Below are 18,307 nucleotides of genomic sequence, written 5' to 3' on the forward strand. Positions count from 1 at the left end.
GTCCTTCTGCATGAAAATATCAAAATTTGCGATAAGGGACAGCAATCTTCTAATGATTGGGATGTGGGGGTGATGAATAATTGGAATATAAGGAGCCTGATTTTGGATACAAAGGATCCTAACCCAAGGGAAAGTGCTAGATGGGATTGTCCTCTGACTAATTGGTTTAAGTTGAACTTCGATGGAGCCTCGAAAGGGAACCCAAGCACTGTTGGCTATGGAGTGGTGATTAGGAATTCTAATGGTGATTTTGTTGGTGGTATGGTTATACCTTTGGGGTGTCAAACCAATCACATTGTGGAAGCCTCAATTGCTCTTTATGGTCTTATGTATGCCAAAGACTTGAATTTGGTAAATATTTGGATTGAAGGTGATTCCCTCAACATTAGAAATTGCTTAAAGAAGATATACCCACCATCATGGAACATTAGTAACATTATTTTTAAGGCTGGGGATATTATTAATTATTTTCAAAATTGCATTATTTTCTTTAATTATAGGGAAGCAAATGGCTTAGCCGATTGGGCTTCCAATCTGGAGTGTTATAATGATAAAAAAATTATATGGGATTCATATGCCACTTTACCTGTTGATGGCCATGAGTTTGTCAAACATGACAAATGGAAATCCCAACAAACATCTTTTAATAATGATGTTGTCAGGGAATTATGATTTTTACCTCTTTGTAGAGAAGTGGGCAATTATTTTTGGAAATGCGGGCAGCTCACATGGATTATGGGTTACTTCTTTCTATCAGTGTTTAGGTTGTGGTGATTGCAGGGTGATTAGGGTTCTTTAGTGTGAGTAAACCAGAGCTTCATCTTGTAGAGAGTTTGGGGTTTCTCAGTCAGAGCAAATTAGGGTGTCTGTTGCAGAGATTATGGGGGGAAAGTGGAAATGGGTCGAACCACCTAGTTGTGCAGAATGGAAGAATAAACCAGAGGTTTGGGATATCCTCAAGTGTGGCAATTTTACCAGCTACATGGAAAGACTTAAAGGAAATAATCCTACTATCATGCACCAATTTGTAAAATCTTGGAAGGATGGCTCGATTTTGGTCGGGAATTAGAGGATGGAGGTTATGGTTGCAACCATTGCGAAGGCTACTAGGTTGGATTTGGATGGGATGAATTTTTATAGGGAAAGGAAGATATCGAAGAAGGCAATTGATGATTTTGTGAAGACTAAACAGGAAAGAAACTGTCTGGTTAAGATAGGTACTTCTTACTTTAACCCGGCTTTTGTGTCTCATCCATGGTGGTTTATTTTCTTTGTCATTATGGAATATTTAACTTTGGATGGTAGATATACCAAATTGTATGGTTATCACTTTGTGCTTGCAAACCATTTTCGAAATAATATTAGGGTGAATTTTCCTTCCTACCTGTTGCAATCTCTTGCCATTTCTACTCAAGCCATTCAGCATGACCCAACTGGGGAACATGTATGCCATGAAGGGCTTATGGTTTTGATCATGAATGTGCTCAAATCTAAAAAAATCCAAAAACGAAGGAATTTTAAAGTGGAAGATCAAGATACTAAAGGGAGTATTCAAGAAAAAGGCTATGACTCTGATACACAAAATGAGTCTAAAGGAGGTTTGGCTAGCCCTAAAATTGGTTTTGGTGGCAGCAATAAGAAAAAGAAGAAGAATGCTAAAAAGGAGGATTCTGACCAGGAGAGGGAAAGTGATTTTGTTGAAGAAATCAGTCGCGAGCACATCAAAAACAAGGGAGGCAATAAAGGTAAAGGTAAGGGTTGTCTAGATGAGAGAGTGTCTATGCATTTTGATGATGAGCCTTTGGCTCAATGCCTGGAGAGGAAAAGGAAGCCTGTGTGGTGTCAGGCAATAAAAATGCTAAGAAAGTTAAAGATGATTCTGATGCTGATATTGATGAGCAGGGATCTAAATCTAAAAGGGGTGATAGTGGGTTAGGGTTTTCTAAAGGTATGTTTGGCAACCTGAGCTCTATTCGGAAGGACATTGGTATCTTAAAGCATAAAATGTTTCTACTAAATAAGGAAATGGAACAATTTTCCAAAATGGCCAGAGGGGAAAGAACCCTAGGACAACATATTGACAAGCTCTCAGAGGTCATAGGAAATGTTGAAGAAGTTAAAAATTCGATGCATAAGATTTCTGTGTTGGAAGCTAAACATAGGGTTATGGACAAGGATATTAGTAGTGTCTAGGGGAAGGTGTCAAAACTTGAATCCAGACTGGGCAACATGGACAAACAGCTTAAGCAGATGGTGGAAAATGTTTCTACCTTCCTAAAGAAGAATGAGGCAGGTGAAAACCCGGATTCTCCCTTGGGGGTTGATTCTCAAGGACCAAGTATGCGTACCCAGGCCCATTTGAAGAAGATTGAGGAAACCAGTAGGAAAGACGAGGTCAAAGCTACTATTGAAACCATGCATTCTTTGGTGGACCAGGCTGTGAATCTGATCAATACTCCTTAGCTAGTCGGTTGCTATTCCTTTGTTGGACTTTTGTTGTTTTTTCCAGCACTGTCCCCTTTGACCTCTCTTTTTTGTCTGAGGTATGTTTCATGCTTGGTCTTGGTTTCTTTTCTCTGTAGTTCTTTTCTCTTGCTTGTTTCCAGAACTCTGCTATTGTATAGGTTTGGGTACTTTAAAACCTGCTTTTACTTGATCAAAACATATATCATGAAAAATATCTTAAATGAAATGTAAAATATATCATCTACATGTTTATATTTCTAAGTTTGAATTTAAAATACAATTGAAAAATCACAACTAAATGGAAAAAAAATTATATTTCTAAAACCTTTTAGCTAATGAAAGAAAGGTAAACAAAAAATTTCAAAATGTTTAGTTAAAATAATTACATCTCTACTTAAGTAAATAAATAAAAAATCAAATGTAGAAAAAACCTCACAATTTCAATTGGCTAAAAAAATCACTTTTAATAATAAGTTAACTTCAATGGATGCCTATAAGAGTACTATAATATGAAATTGATCAAATATTATTATATTAGTTAATCCATCTTTGAATCTTTTGTATCATATGGTTTTTTTTGTTACAAATGAAGTATAATTATGTTAGTTTTCATGTCATATAAGATATATAATGTGAAATTACACATAAAGAAATCTATGCATTCAATCTAATAATATAATCATTGTAGTAGTCATATATGATGAAGCAATTTTTTCCCTCATAGTACACACCAAAAATCAACTAGTAAACTTATTTGATGTTTCTTTTTGAATATTTCTAGGTGTACACCACCATCATATTATCTATACTCATATAACATCTTCATAGACATTCATTATCTATGAATTTGTTATTGCTCGTCATCTCCAAAATAGGTTTTACTTTATGATAAAATCGTCTTGTAAATCTATCACCTCTTGATAAAAGTATAATATATTATTAAAGATATAATAGTATCAGTGTATTTTCATGTACGTTTTAATAAGATAGAGGGTTAGTGACCAATTAAATATTGTATAGAATGACTAGAGGATGGAAATGAAAATCAAGTTCATTCAACTAGCTATCTAGGAAATAAAATTAGTTGTCAATGAATGATCTTGAATGGAAACCTATCAAAAATTAAAATGTCCTACTTTATGTGTTACTATGTCTCTTGGCAGACTCACTAACTTTGTCAAAGGAGAAGGTCGCAATAAAATATAATGGATACAAATGTAAGTAATGGTTTCCTTCATTATAGAGAATTTAAACTCAATCTTATCAAAAACTCCTATTTCACATTTGAAAGTGGAAATTCTAATTATGTTTTAAACTCAGATGACCTCATAATATTCTCTAAGCTATGAGATAAATAGTTTTGAAAAGTAAATGGTGCAGTGTCTATGAATTTACTATTGACATCTCAATCAAGTTTGTTTATTAGTGACACACACACTTATTCATATGGTTAGTTGCTATTGTTTACTATGAATTTGTTTCTCTAGGTTTTTTTTCATGTGTCAACTATCATGGAGAATAAGTTCATTGATGAGATTATTGTAGTATCCTAATCCCTTTGGATTGCTAAAAACCCTTATATCTGTAGCAAAGAAAAAAGTTGATATAAGTTGAAGGTGGAAAAAATGAGTTTTTTTTTTTCAAAGAAAAAATCTCTAGGGTTTAGTGTTATAGCTGAGACATAATAGAAATACAATTATATTCATACTTTTTATGTATCAACTGAATTTTTTTGGCACCATCGTAGCATTAGTGGATACTTATTTATAACCGTAAACTTTATCAAAACTTGACCATAATCTAGTTAATATGTAGCCCTAATTGAACCTCAATCATGACCCTAACCCACAAATTTTTATAAAGATTTAATCCTAATTCATTATTCCACTGTTCAAAATTTTGACTATTAATGAACCTTCTCCTTTTAATCGAAATATATATGTATTTACTTTTAAATATGTACATTTATTTATATTTCTTTATGACATAATTTAAAACTATTTAATTTAATAAATTTGAATAACTTAACTAATAAATATTATATTGAAGATAAAACTTTGAAATTTTTTAATTTTTTTGCTTATGTCGGTTAGGTTAAGTGTAAGTGTTAAATTGGTCTTAGGTCTATATAGTTTTATATAGTAATATTGTTAGAAATGAATGTTTTTTAACATATGGCATCAATTATGTATAAGATGGGGGTTAAGATTAGTAACTAATGTTTTATTCTATTTATCTTTCTTCCCCTAATTACTCTCTAACACTCTCCCCCCTACCTACACTCACCATCTCTCTCTCTCTCTCTCTCTCTCTCTCTCTCTCTCTCTCTAGGATATGCTCCATAACCTCCCTCCCCTCTCTCGAGATACACCCGCTAATCTCTCTCTCTCTAGATATGCCCCTATTACCTCTCTATCCCTCATTGCTCTATAGATACACCCTTTAATATCTCTCTCTCCCACACACACACACATGCCTTTCCATTCTCCCTATATATCTCCCCTAATCACCTTCTCCCTCTCTCTCTCTCTCTAGATATGCCCCATAATCTCTCTCCCTCCCTCACTATTCTTTATTTACACCACCTCATCTCTCTCTTCCTTCTTAGGTTTTTTTCTCATATTGCACACTAGATATCAAGTATTGAACTTATTTGATGCTTCTTTTCCAATATTTTTCTTTTAGAAATCTCCTCTAGGTTTATACTGTCATCATATTATCTATAGTCACACAACATCTTCGTAGACCTCCATTATCCATTAATTTGTAGTTGTTCCTCATCTCCAATATAGGTTTTACTTTCCTATAGAATCAACCCTTAAATCTATCACCTCTTGATAGGAAAAAATATATATTATGATATAATAGAATAAATGTATTTTTCATGCATGTTTTAACAAGATAGAGGGTTACTAATTAGCCAAATATTGTACAGAATGAGTAGGGGATTGAAATGGGAATCACTCATTCGATTAGATGTCCAAAACATTCCAAAAAAAGAAAATCTTTTTTCAATGAATGATCTTTAATGGACACCTATCAGAAATGAAAATATCCAGGAGCTTGACTTATGTGCTACTATCCCTCTTGAGAGACTTGCTCACTTTATCAAAGGAGAAGGTATATTGCAGGATGGCATAGAGACAACATTTCTATGTAAAGCTCGTAGAGAGCCCAAATTGGAAAACCTTACTGACCATAGTACCATAATGTATTCAAGGTATGCTTAAAAATTTCCATAGAATTAAGCATGTCATATATATATATTACCATGTTGATTAATATATTGTTTTCTACATGTCCTTAAATAGATATCATTGTTTTTTTGGGCTCAAGGATAATGGAAAAAAGCCTAAAGACATTAAAAGGTGAAAAGGATACGAAAGTTTATACAAAAAAATGGTTGCCAAACCCACTTTCATGTTAGAGTTATGTATGGTAGACCACAAGTTGCTATTATCACATATAATGAATTTACCCATCAAGATGTTAATGGTGAATTTTTTCATGGAAAGAATGACCCTTCTAGAGATCCAAAGACTAGCTTTGCACCAAGACTATCAAAAGAATTTAAATCATACATTGATTCTTTATTAATGATGGGTGTTGGAATTGACACAATTTGTGAGAAACATTACTTAGACCATGGTCTAATAGAGTTGATGAATAAGAGAGATGCTTTTTTACTAAGGAAAGATGTATTAAATGCATGGAAAAGAGTATGCTCATTTCGATCACAAAAAAATGAGGATGACGCAAAAAGTGTTAGTTTGTGGCGTATAAAAGAGAAAGACAACTTCTTCTTTTACAAAACACCAAACACCATGGGAGATGTTCCATTTATTGTAGGCATCCAAACACCTTGGATGACAGAAATGATGGTCAATCATTCACATAACTCTATTATAGCAATGGATTCAACATTTTCAACAAACAAATATGGTGTAACTATGAAATGTTAACTATATTTATTGATTTTATTTTACTCATTCATTTGTTTTATTTCAATAAATTATTTTTTCAAAGTTGAACTCATGTTCAGTATGAGTTATATACATTGCTTGTTTTTGATGAACAAGAGGCTGGTGTGCCTATTGCATGGGCAATATCCTCGAAAAGTAGAGTTGAGAATATAGATGAATGGTTAATAGTGATCTATAGACAAGGAAAATAGTTGAGAGATGATTGGCATGTCAACACATTTATGATAGATGATGTTAGTGCATAAATTGAAGCTATTAGGTTTTTATTGGCCTTAATTTTTACATTTAAACCAAAACTAGCTCAATTTTAGTCATGATTTATGATATAAACTACAATTTTGCATTCATTTTCTTAGAATGTTATTGATCAATTTTTGCAATGTATACATATCATCTTTTAATTTTTGAGTGCTTCTATGTATTTGTCACGTGCGTAGGGCATGGCTAAAAAAGTGTACAGGTGAGTCAATATTTAATCAGAATATGTCAAGCATCACTTATTTGAGTATGTAACTTCATATTATCTTTTCTAATATAAGTTCGCAAGCAATAGGGATGTTGGAACAAACATGTTTAATAGATTGGGTGACATAATGCATGCAATGAGTGATAATGAAAATACGAGCATTCACTTAATCAAACAATTCATGGAGGAGTTCAAAGAATAGAAAACATTCATTGATTGCTTTCTAAAAACTTGGTGCCATGATGAAACTCGTATTGGTAAGTTTGTCGGTACTTTCATAATTTTTCTATATTTGTATTTATATGATTATTTTTAATATTTTTAGTTAATAATATGTTTTTATGTTTTCTTGTATAGCAATGTGGGCAAAAAATCTTCGAAATTTCTCGCATGTCAATCAAGAAACTAATGCATCTATAGAGTCTTATCATTTCCATATCAAGAGTCATTATTTAAGTGATTATGCCAAAATATGTACAAGGAGAATGGATTGGCTTATCCATACACTTCTTCATAGGATAGAGCCATTTTATAAAAATAAAAGATATTTGCAATTATTTGGATTTGTCACTAACTTTAAAAAAGAAAGATATTATAGAACTGTACTAGAGAGATAAAAAATAATACCAAATTCATATTGCTATCCTTGTGATCCCCCCAATACATACAAAATAAGAAGTCAATCTGATTCTATGAAGTGGTACATTGTTAAAAAATTTGGATCAAATTTGCACATGTGTGATTGCCAATGGGCACAAAGAGGAAACACATGTAAGCATGTGTTGAAGATTTTAGATCTTATAAAGAGAAACCAAGCAAATGGGAAAGATCAAGTTGTTGGTAAGTTTCTTCCAACATTTGACTATTATATAGATTTATTTTCAAATTTTATGTGTTCTTTGAACTAACAAAAAATGAATTGAACTAGAGAAGGTGTTACTCCATTGGTTGATCATGGTAATAATGGTGGAGAGAGTTCTTGTCATGAGAATAATATCATTGTTAATGTTTATTTATCTTTCATAGTAAAAATAATTATTGATTTTTTATGGTTCTTAAGCTTAATAAATTATTATTCAAAGTGCAAATGCATATAATCTGTTAGAAGATCAAGAAGTGATTGGAGTTGGAATTGTTCAAGACCAAAGAATTGGTAACTCTCAATGCCATGAATTATCAATTAAAATATTTATCTTTTCCATTTATTTAACTTAATTGTTATTTTTGTATAGATGGTTGGAATTCGTCAAGTCCTTCTAATGATGTGTATTAAAGTGCTTTGGATTATATGAATTTATTATTCTAAAATCTACCACCTAGAGAAGATGTAAAACTCATTTTTACTAAATTTTTTGAGAGATTTAAAAAATATTTCCATGCATCTATGTCTTCCTTTTCAAAGTTTACAACAATCCTTGGTACTGAGAGCATGCCCATGAGAAAAATACCACCATGGTTTAGTCCAACCAAACTACATAAAAAACATATTGTTCTCCAAAGATGTAGTGGCATTCATCAAGAATCAAATGAAAGAGCTATAGAGTAGGAAGAGTTTCAGCTCCCTTCCATATCTCATAGAAAGAAAAATAAAAAGGTCTTACATCGTTCGAGCATAGCCATACAATAAGAAACAACTATTATCATGGAACATGGTTAGTACATTTATTTTAATTTGTTTTAAAAATTTTCATAATAATAATTCTTCCTCTTATTTATGTGTAAATTTATTTAATTGTAGCTTTGAAGGATGCAAAGAATACACGATAGTGTCGACTGCCCTTCTCTATTGATTTGAACCAATCAACAATAGATGAAATGCAAACTATAGATGGTAATATTTAATGATTAAATATGTTAATTCATTAATTATAATATTATCATTATTTGTTGCTTCTAACCTCCTTTCTATACTTAATCAAACAATTAGCATGTACAATTTGTGAAACTCAACCATCATCAACTATTGGTGTTATCCCCACTCAAGTGTTTGAACAAAGGATTTCAAGTAATTATGAATTTCAATATTACTAATATATTAACTACATATTATACTTGTAAATTAATGACTAATTTGTGTTGACTAATTAATTATACATGTCATTGCAAGTTAAGATGGTGAAAAGAATAGTGGACAAAATGGGCTACCATTTTGTATTCATCTTAACCAGTTGCCAGGAACAATGTAAGCAATGCAAACTAGTGAAGGTAAAATTATTATTAAATATTTTTTCTTACAATTTTAAAACTTAACTTTATAGATTTTTTTAACAACCAAAGCATATGTTTATATGTAGGTTTTAATGAAATTAGCATGGGGAGTTATGATCAACACTTTACAAATAATCAATATACTTTACTAAACTTTCCAATGTTTTGATAGTTTAGAATACATTTAATACTACAATGCTGAGTGGGGAGGAAAGAGACTTATTCAAGGTGCAAGTTTAATTACCTCTCATTTTCACAATGATATTTTGGATGGAGTAGCTTTATAATTCACAATAGATTCATCATTTATATAGGTACTTTATATATAACATATAGCAATGATTTTATTACAATTATGGATGTTCTTGACCTTAACTTATTTGGGGAAAGAGAATATAATTTTGCCATCTTGTTTTATGTTTTACTATAATTTTCTTTTGTAGTTTGAATGACTATTTTACTTATAAATTCTCTGTTAGAGGTTAATGAACTTGCATTTTTCGTTACCAACCTAATATTACATGGAGTCAAGAAACAAGTGATGTTATGCAACAATGTTGAAGTGATTTAATTTTTAAGTTTTCAAATGCATTTACTTGATATCTGTTAAGTTTTAGGATTTGCACCCTACTGAACTGGCAATGTTCAGTAATCCTTACTTAACATGGGAGTCATTTCATTACGTGAGACTGGATAATGAAATGAAACCTCCGGATTCTAGGCTGGCTCCTATTATATATTTCAGTGAAACACTCTAAAACTTAATGAAAACTTAGAGGGGAAAAGGTAAGAAAGTGCAGAAAACAAACCTAAAACCTAAGACTTAAACTAAGAGAAGAGGTGATACACCAAAAGTTACTATGAAGACAAAAACAAACATGTAGCAAAGAGGATTATAGTTTTATGAAATATAGATGAAGCACATTTTCCTATAAAGGCTTGCACAAGTGATTTATGATGAGGTTCCAAAAAAACTGAAACTACAAAAAGAGGATAAATTACTATCTCACTTTGACTAATTTCACTTAGAAACACATATCATAACCTGCAAGCAGATTTACTTTTCCACAAAAAGGTGCTGGAATGAGACAGAAAACAAGGAATAATGTAAACATTCATAGGTTAACTTATCAAATCATTCAAAATACACACAAAATTTGTAGAAAGGAAAAAGAACTTAACAATTTACTTCATAAGGCATAATCACACTGTTGTCACTGGCATTATTTCTTCAAAATGTTGAATTATAGACTCTGTGACAGAACTCAGAACTCCAAAGATATCTCCCAGCTCAGTCATGAAATCAGAACTCCACAAATGAGTTAGAAAAAACTCATTAAGTATAATTTTCCACCCTTTTAGGTCGAATATAGAAGGATAGCCTCAAAACAAGGACTCAATAACTCACAAAATTAAGTCCTACCCCTGAGAAAACTCCACTATCTCATAATGAATCCAATAACTCACTCAGAACTACCCTAAAAACGCTCCAACAGTCAATAAGTACCCTTCAATTATCAAAAAGACACCTCACCTTCATAGACCTAGTCACATTTTGACTTTTCAATTCCTAACTTCCCCAAATCCGAAAATGGACCTCAACATTTGAATTAAAATTTGCACAAATTAATAATAATTAATTGATTTATAATAACATCAACTAATTATTATTATTTACAAAGTTTGCAAAATTTTAAAAAAAATGCACTAACGTTTAAGTAACATAACAATATACATTTTAGTTTCAAGCAATATATATTCTTATGTTACTTAATGTTAATGTAAAGTAACAAACAACATTATATGATTGTCGAATGCTGTCATGGGTTAATAAAACCCGATACAATTCATTTCCATTGGATTCCAAATATTATAAACTATGAATTGGGGTTGCGGCTAGGGTTTCAAAACTATTATATCATAAAGACATACCCATTTTTTCCGCATTTGCATTTTGGAATAGGAGAAGAGCTTTAGCAAAGGTTTAACATATGCTGCCTTGGTGATTTGCTGTTGGAGTTTGCTAGCATTTGTAGCTGTTGCATTTTCTTGCTTCACTGTATTTGAAGATAATGACATGGAATGTTTGTTGCATTCTCAGAGAGGTATAGCAAAACGTTTCTCTCTTCTCGCTTACATTTAAAAAAAAAATGAATGCAATGTTAGGGCTTCTAAAGAGTCGAGCTTGCCAATTGCTTCAGGAAGACCTCTCAGATTATTAAAATCTACATCTAGAATAGTTAGATTTGAAAGCTCGCCAATAGTATCTGGAATCTCTGTCAACATATTTGCATGTAAATCCAGTTTTGTCAGCATGAACAGCCTGTGAATTGAGCTGGGGAGGGTCAAAATCCCTTTTTTTTAACAAGTTTATTTCAGTTAGATTCGTAAGCTTTTCAATTGAATCAGGAAGCCATTGAACCCGGTCAAGTAATCTTCTTTGAAGATCCAGCTTCTCAACTGAGTGTACCCTCTTTGACAATTGTTTCAATCAAACTAGCAGGTTTTACAAGACTCAGCTTCTGCCCATCTTCAGCTTTTGTGTATGAGTCTTTTTATATTTATATTTATAGCTGTAGAAGCATGTTCCGCTGATACTGTGGTCATAACCATACCCTCTTCTTTTACTCAAAAAAATTAGGGAATTCATCAAACAAAAACATAGACTTCTTTCTCTGTACCAGCCTTCTCTGATATATCTTGAACTGGCTACCCCAACTAATCATACACACTTATTTGTTGCTCGTTCGCAACCAGCCTTCTTTGACAATTCTAGTTTTGTTGTAAATCACAACAAGACTGTGAATGCTCTATAATAAGCTGTGCTGAAAGAATATCAACAAATCTTGGGGTTGAAAGCTTAGAAGGTTCTTCATCTACAGGCTTCTTTGTCTTTGCAGCAATTTGGCGATCAAGATTTCTTCAAAGTTTGCTCCTTTGCTGCTCATACTCTTCTACTAGCCTCCTGTTCAATTGAATTTAAAACATCAACGTGACCTTGGACTGGTGCACAAGGGGTATCTGTGGTAAGATTTGGCATCTGATAATCAGGCTGCCGAGTCCATTGATGTTGCCATCGAAGCTTATCCTCTATTGCAAATTGATTTGGGGTATGAGAAACTTCATGAACTTCTTGATCTTGATGTCTAGCAATTAATTGCCTCATTTGCTCTTTCTTTTTTAAAAAAAAAATCTAATTGCATAAATAACTCTCACTCATACCTTTCAGCATTTATCTCCTGCTGTCATAGATAAGCTTGGTGAGCCATTGAACCTGTTGAAGATAGTTGTATTAGATTATCAATCTGCTTTCACCATTGCATGAACTAATTGATTCATTTGCATTTTTTATATTTGCTTGTTGGATTCTATGTAGCATATTATGTGAGGTTCGAGCACAGGCTCGTGACACTCATAATGACTTTTATTTCTGTGTTCCAGCTTATTTTCTACTTGAAATGCATCAATAGATAGAATATGTCGTTGTAGAGATAATTAGTCATTGCTTAGATCCTTCGGGATCTAACATCAGTTGCTTCCATGTTTTTTGCAGATGCTGAATTTTATAGAACTCGAAGCTAGATGAGTGTGCCAGACAGAGGGTTTATAACCAGTCAAAGCAACAGGCAATGACTGGTTATCTCTACTTCTCTTTTCTTTCATTCATATGTATCTGTTTGTATATTTTCTTATGAAAGAAATTTAATACAATGAGCTACACTCACGGCTTGTGTGAGTTTTTTTTTTTTTTGAAATAAAAAGCACTTTTGTATTTTCACTGCATATATACTTAAAATTTTACACATGTGCAAAATTTTAGTAACAATATCTTCATTTAAAATTTAAAATGTCTTGTAAGTGCTTTTCTAGTTAACTAGGACTATCTATAAATACATAGTTGTAAGTTCTCAAGTCAAGGTATTCATCTTATAGGTTATTGTGATAACAATCAAAAGAATGCTTCAAAAGTAATTATAGTTAATTTTTTTACTAGATGGACTATTCTAGGTTAGTAGAATATTTAAAGTTCAATCTTAGTAATTCAAAAAAAGATTCTTTTTATTTCATAAAGTTGTGTAGTTTGAATCATAATATACTTAGCTATTAATGCTTTCTTTGCAACAAAAATCTAAATAGAGACATGATAACTTCAAATCAACTATACATTCACTTATAGGGGTTGAAGACTACATTGGAGAAGTGTTAAATGTTAGTAATTAAAACATTAGGTCGTTTTATTTCATAAATTTGCATACTTGGAATCATAGCCTATTTAGCAAGTATTAATCTTTTTTCAACAAAAGTCTAAATGGCGAAGGGATAACTTGAAATCAAAAAAAATTTCATGTATAGTAACTTTGACACACAACCTTTGATTTATTAAGTTAACAAAACTTTATTACCTATAGGTTTATGTTATGTTGCAATACCAAAGTAAATATAATATATTTTACAATAAAATATAATATAATATAAAACTTGAACCTTAATCTAATTCTTAGATTTATTTAAATATATTATAAAATTAATTTTAAATATAATATAAAAAATAAACTTTAATCTAATTCTTTTATATAATATTATTTAAGTTTATAACTAAGAATAAGATTAATCACATCTTATTTGATAAATTGTCTTCTTCATTTTCTACTTTACAAAGTTCATTTAGATACAACTTGAGAAATTTGGTTGTAAGAATTAATTATACAAATATTCTAAAATTGTATGTAAAAATATGTATTTTAATGTAATCCAATCTAAATATTCAAAATGTCTCTTTAGTAAATATGATTGATCTTCACTGCTTTATAATTATAAAATTGAGTATAGTTAAATGATCCCAAATCTAATATAAAAGTTTGAAAAAATATATATTAAGTCAATTTAAAACTAGTTCAAAATATAAAAATTAATCTAACATTTATAAGATTAATTTAGAAATTGATAATTACATTACAATGTTCTCTAGAATATACAAGCTAAAATAAAGTTTCAATTCAATTCTGTTGGTTTAAAAAAAATTGCATGTGAACAAACTAATCATCATCTAGGGTTAGCCATTTCAATAAGACAATTGTTGTTATTCTATTTAAATATTTAATAAGTGGCACCAAACTATGGAGAAATAATTTTTGTGAGTCAAGTGGAGAATGAATAATGAATAACCCAAGCCTTTTCTCCACGTGTAATGTACAATCCAGACAATTCAAGTGCTGACGAAATTGCTCATGTCACGATGCACAAACTCAACTACCCCAAAGAAAGGGCAAGCGGCTAGATGTCAAATGCACTGATGGTAGGGGGCGATACATGGCCTAGGCATAGGCAGGGGGCAAACAAAATAGTTTTCCCTTTAGCCGTTGCCCTTTGAATAAGGGATGGATGCTCCTTCTAATTTACAATTAATTTGGGAAATCAAATCAATCACTTTGCTCAAAATCATAGTACTTAAATCATAGTTCCGAAATAGAAACAACATAATCTTCCTTAGTTTATTATAATTAGCAAGAATTTTTTATTAAAAAATCAATTATTTTACAATATATTTAACAATTCACAATACCTTATAAAATAGTCTAGCAAATTGGTGTCAAGTCCAAAGTTGTAAGGAGATTTGATAATATGAGATAATAGGAATGAAGAATATGAATGCAATATTAGAATATGAATGGTTATTCCAATAACAACTATTTCTTTGGAATGGGTATAAGCTGTGAAGCCTCTCTCGATTGTCATAGCATAGATGATATATTTACATTTTGATACTTTTGACTTCATGTTTCAACACACTTTTGAGACTATATGGTTATGTATTTTAATATCTACATTTTGATAATCCACACTTATGTTGTGTATTAGGACATAATTGATATGTTTTAATGATTCAATTTCATGTTCTCAATATTTCATTTCTTTTGATAGAAACCTGAATTGTAGAAATACTTGAAATAATAATTGTAATGTTTAAGTGAGAATTAGTGTTAAAAGATACATTATGATATTTCAATATTTCACGTGTCATTGTAATAGGAAAAGTTAATTAGAAATGATGGAAAATGCAAACGTAATGTTGGATGTGATAACGATTTAATTGCACTTATTTATATATTGCTTATATGAATTTCTTGGACTACTTATACTCGAGTTTAGTGTGCAAGAAATTAACCATGGAATTAAATTGGAGAAATCAAGGGTCAAACCCATATGAACACAATATAGCCAAGGTTGAATCTGTGGAAAGATTCAAACCTCGTTGCAATGTGTTTTATTTCATAAATGTCAATTATATGTGTGTAATAGATTTGAATTCATGTATAATTAGAGACATGCCATTATAAATGTAATGTGTTATTTTTATGTGTCACTTGACAGTTGTGTTGTCCATGTGGAGATGACTTGTCATTTAGGGTTTTGGGTAAGAGTAACCCAACCTAAACCTAACCCAATGTAGTACCCAAGTTAACCTCACATGGAAAAATGTTATGAAAAGTCTCCATCCATTTGAACATCAAATTCCAACTTCCTAGTGACTTTTGGGGGATCTAAAAGTGGTCATGTGGGGTTATTTTGGTGAAAAACTAGTGCCCACATGATAATAGTATGGTTTGGGGGGTCAAATCTCACCATAAGTTGGTTTAGATAGCTTAAGAGATCCTCCATACAAGTCACTTTCAAAGCATTTCGAAATTAGGAGTGTCACATTACTTCTTCCACACTCACCTAGTTGGTCAAGGCTATAATTTTAAAAGGAGACAATGGTGTAAGTAAGGGAGGCTTATGTTATGCCCATTTTTAGATAAAGAGGGTTTGGGGGATCCTTTTTAGAGGAGTTGGGATCAAATTAGTGGGTTGTCTACCCACTCTCTAAAATTAGAGACACTTATGGTTTTGGAGACTTGGAGTGAAGGAAAGGAGCTCTTCAACAACTCTCACTGCCTTTTTGCTTGAACAAAGGTTGCTTCATCTTGCTCATGGAGTCTCTTCCTTTGATACTTTCATTATGATGTAGCATTCACTTAAATGTTGGAATGGTGTTTTATGTTGTAAGAAGATTGTGATATTGGTGTGTTGAGATGAAATTGTGTTGTTGCATTTGATTTTCTCTTGTTTCTCCATTGTGTTATGGATGTTGTTTATGGGTGTGAGGACTTTACTCACCCCTTGGGAATGGAAGATAAGTCCAGGGTGAAGGGCTTAGTTGGACTTGACAATGTAGTTGAGAACCTTAGAATATGGGCTCCATTATATGCCATATTCATTGATATCTTTATGTGGGAGTGATAAGAGAAGTATGGTGGATGCAAGAAGTTTATGGAGTGTGGGCTCTAAGAAAGCTATAGTTGATGGTAGTGTCTTTGGGAATTTATTGTGAATAGGAGGATGATTGTGAAAGCCTTGAAAGAGCATGTAAATTGTTTATTGAAGATATTGTTTGATACTAAAAGTCCCCTCTTTGAAAAGCCCACCTTCGCCCTATGTTCATGGTTCCATTTGTGAATCAATGTGGAAGTACCTTGGGATGGGATTGTTCAAGTGTATAATGTGATGTATATGCATTTTCAAGAGTGTATGTGATACCCAGTTGAGCGTTGTTTCCCCTAGCTTGGGGGTGGTCTCATTGGAGGCCTATGGTTGGGAAGAGAGCATCAATGGTCCTTGTTGTTTTCTTTGATATATTCAATTGGTGAATTTGAATGGCTCACAAAGAGCCCACCAGGGATCAAGTCTTGCTAAGTGCAAGGCCCAAAGACATCATAAGGGATGAGGTCAGGATCATGCCCCAGGCAAATTTGGTGGCATGGATGCTCCTTAGTCCTTGGCTCTTAGCCAAAGAGGTTTTAGGCATGCGTGGGCCCATATCGAGTACCTAAAACTTGTTTGTGGATGACCTTCATCAAAAAAAAAATTCAACGTCAATATTGGTGAAGGGAATTCCATTACACTTGACTTCTAACTACACCTCAATAATTCATATCATTAATAAGATTATTTATCCTTGTCAAAGAGACGTCATTCATAAGTGCAAAACTATAATGATGCTTTCATAAATTTCCATGACCTTAACCCTCCTTGTAAAATACGACCAAAAATACATTATTGGGCCTCTTCATTCTACTTTATCTATAAGCATTAAAAAGTTATGTTATTTTCACTTTAAAACCTTACTTCCAATTTTTTAAGATTCAAAAATATGTTATTAATTATTTTAGAATTTTATTTTTTTTGGAGCAAAGTGGGCCAAGCCACATATATATTTAGTGAAAGTTAAACTTAAGATCTTCTATATGGAGGACACCCCAATTCAAAAGTTGATTTTTAAGTTATGTTATTTTCACTTTTAAAACCTTACTTCCAATTTTTTAAGATTTAGAAATATGTTATTAACTATTTTAGAAGTTGCTTTAATCTTTAAATTGTAACGCCCTACCAAGGGATCCAAAAGAATTAACCTAAAGTTTTACTAAGTTTTCCAAACTTTTTTTTAAAGAAAGAATTTAACATACACATTAAACATAAAGTAGCAGAAGCAATAACATACAATTATACAGAAGCCGACATAATATATTACATTCTTTAAGGATCCCAAGACGTTGAATCACATTTAAATTTAATCAATACTAAGTCTAAAAAATACCACATCCACATGAAAGAATAATTTAAAAGTCCAAAGTCCATTTAAATAATATACATTTGTTCCGAATGCCACTTGGCAATAAAATCTAGAATGCTTAATCATTCATTGTACATGTCACAGGGTATGAAAGGCTTAAATAATATACATTTATAAAAATAGATTATATCATCCTTTCGGATCCATGATACAAAGTCTAATACAATTAATGAAACCATCCATCATAAAGATATAACTATCCATAATAAAGATACAACCATCCATCATAATATACAAAGATAGAATGAAAAGAAATGCAGACAAGGAAACTCCAGCCATGGTAACTACGGACGGATCTCAATGGTGAGAGTAAAAAGCACTACCACCTATCCACGTGGTAACCCAAAAATACCCACTCCCACTATGCTAAGGAGATAGTCTCAAGTCCCAAACAAGATATCAATCCAAATATCAAAAGTACTCTCTAAGTCTAGGAAAACCTAAAAGTAATCTAACTCAAAGGTTCCAAGATAAATCGACATCTACAACTAGAGACACACAAAGACACATAGG

Source organism: Cupressus sempervirens, chromosome 3 (assembly GCF_028749045.1).
Source record: "Cupressus sempervirens isolate cs-2001-9-10 chromosome 3, ASM2874904v1, whole genome shotgun sequence".
Taxonomy (NCBI): domain Eukaryota; kingdom Viridiplantae; phylum Streptophyta; class Pinopsida; order Cupressales; family Cupressaceae; genus Cupressus; species Cupressus sempervirens.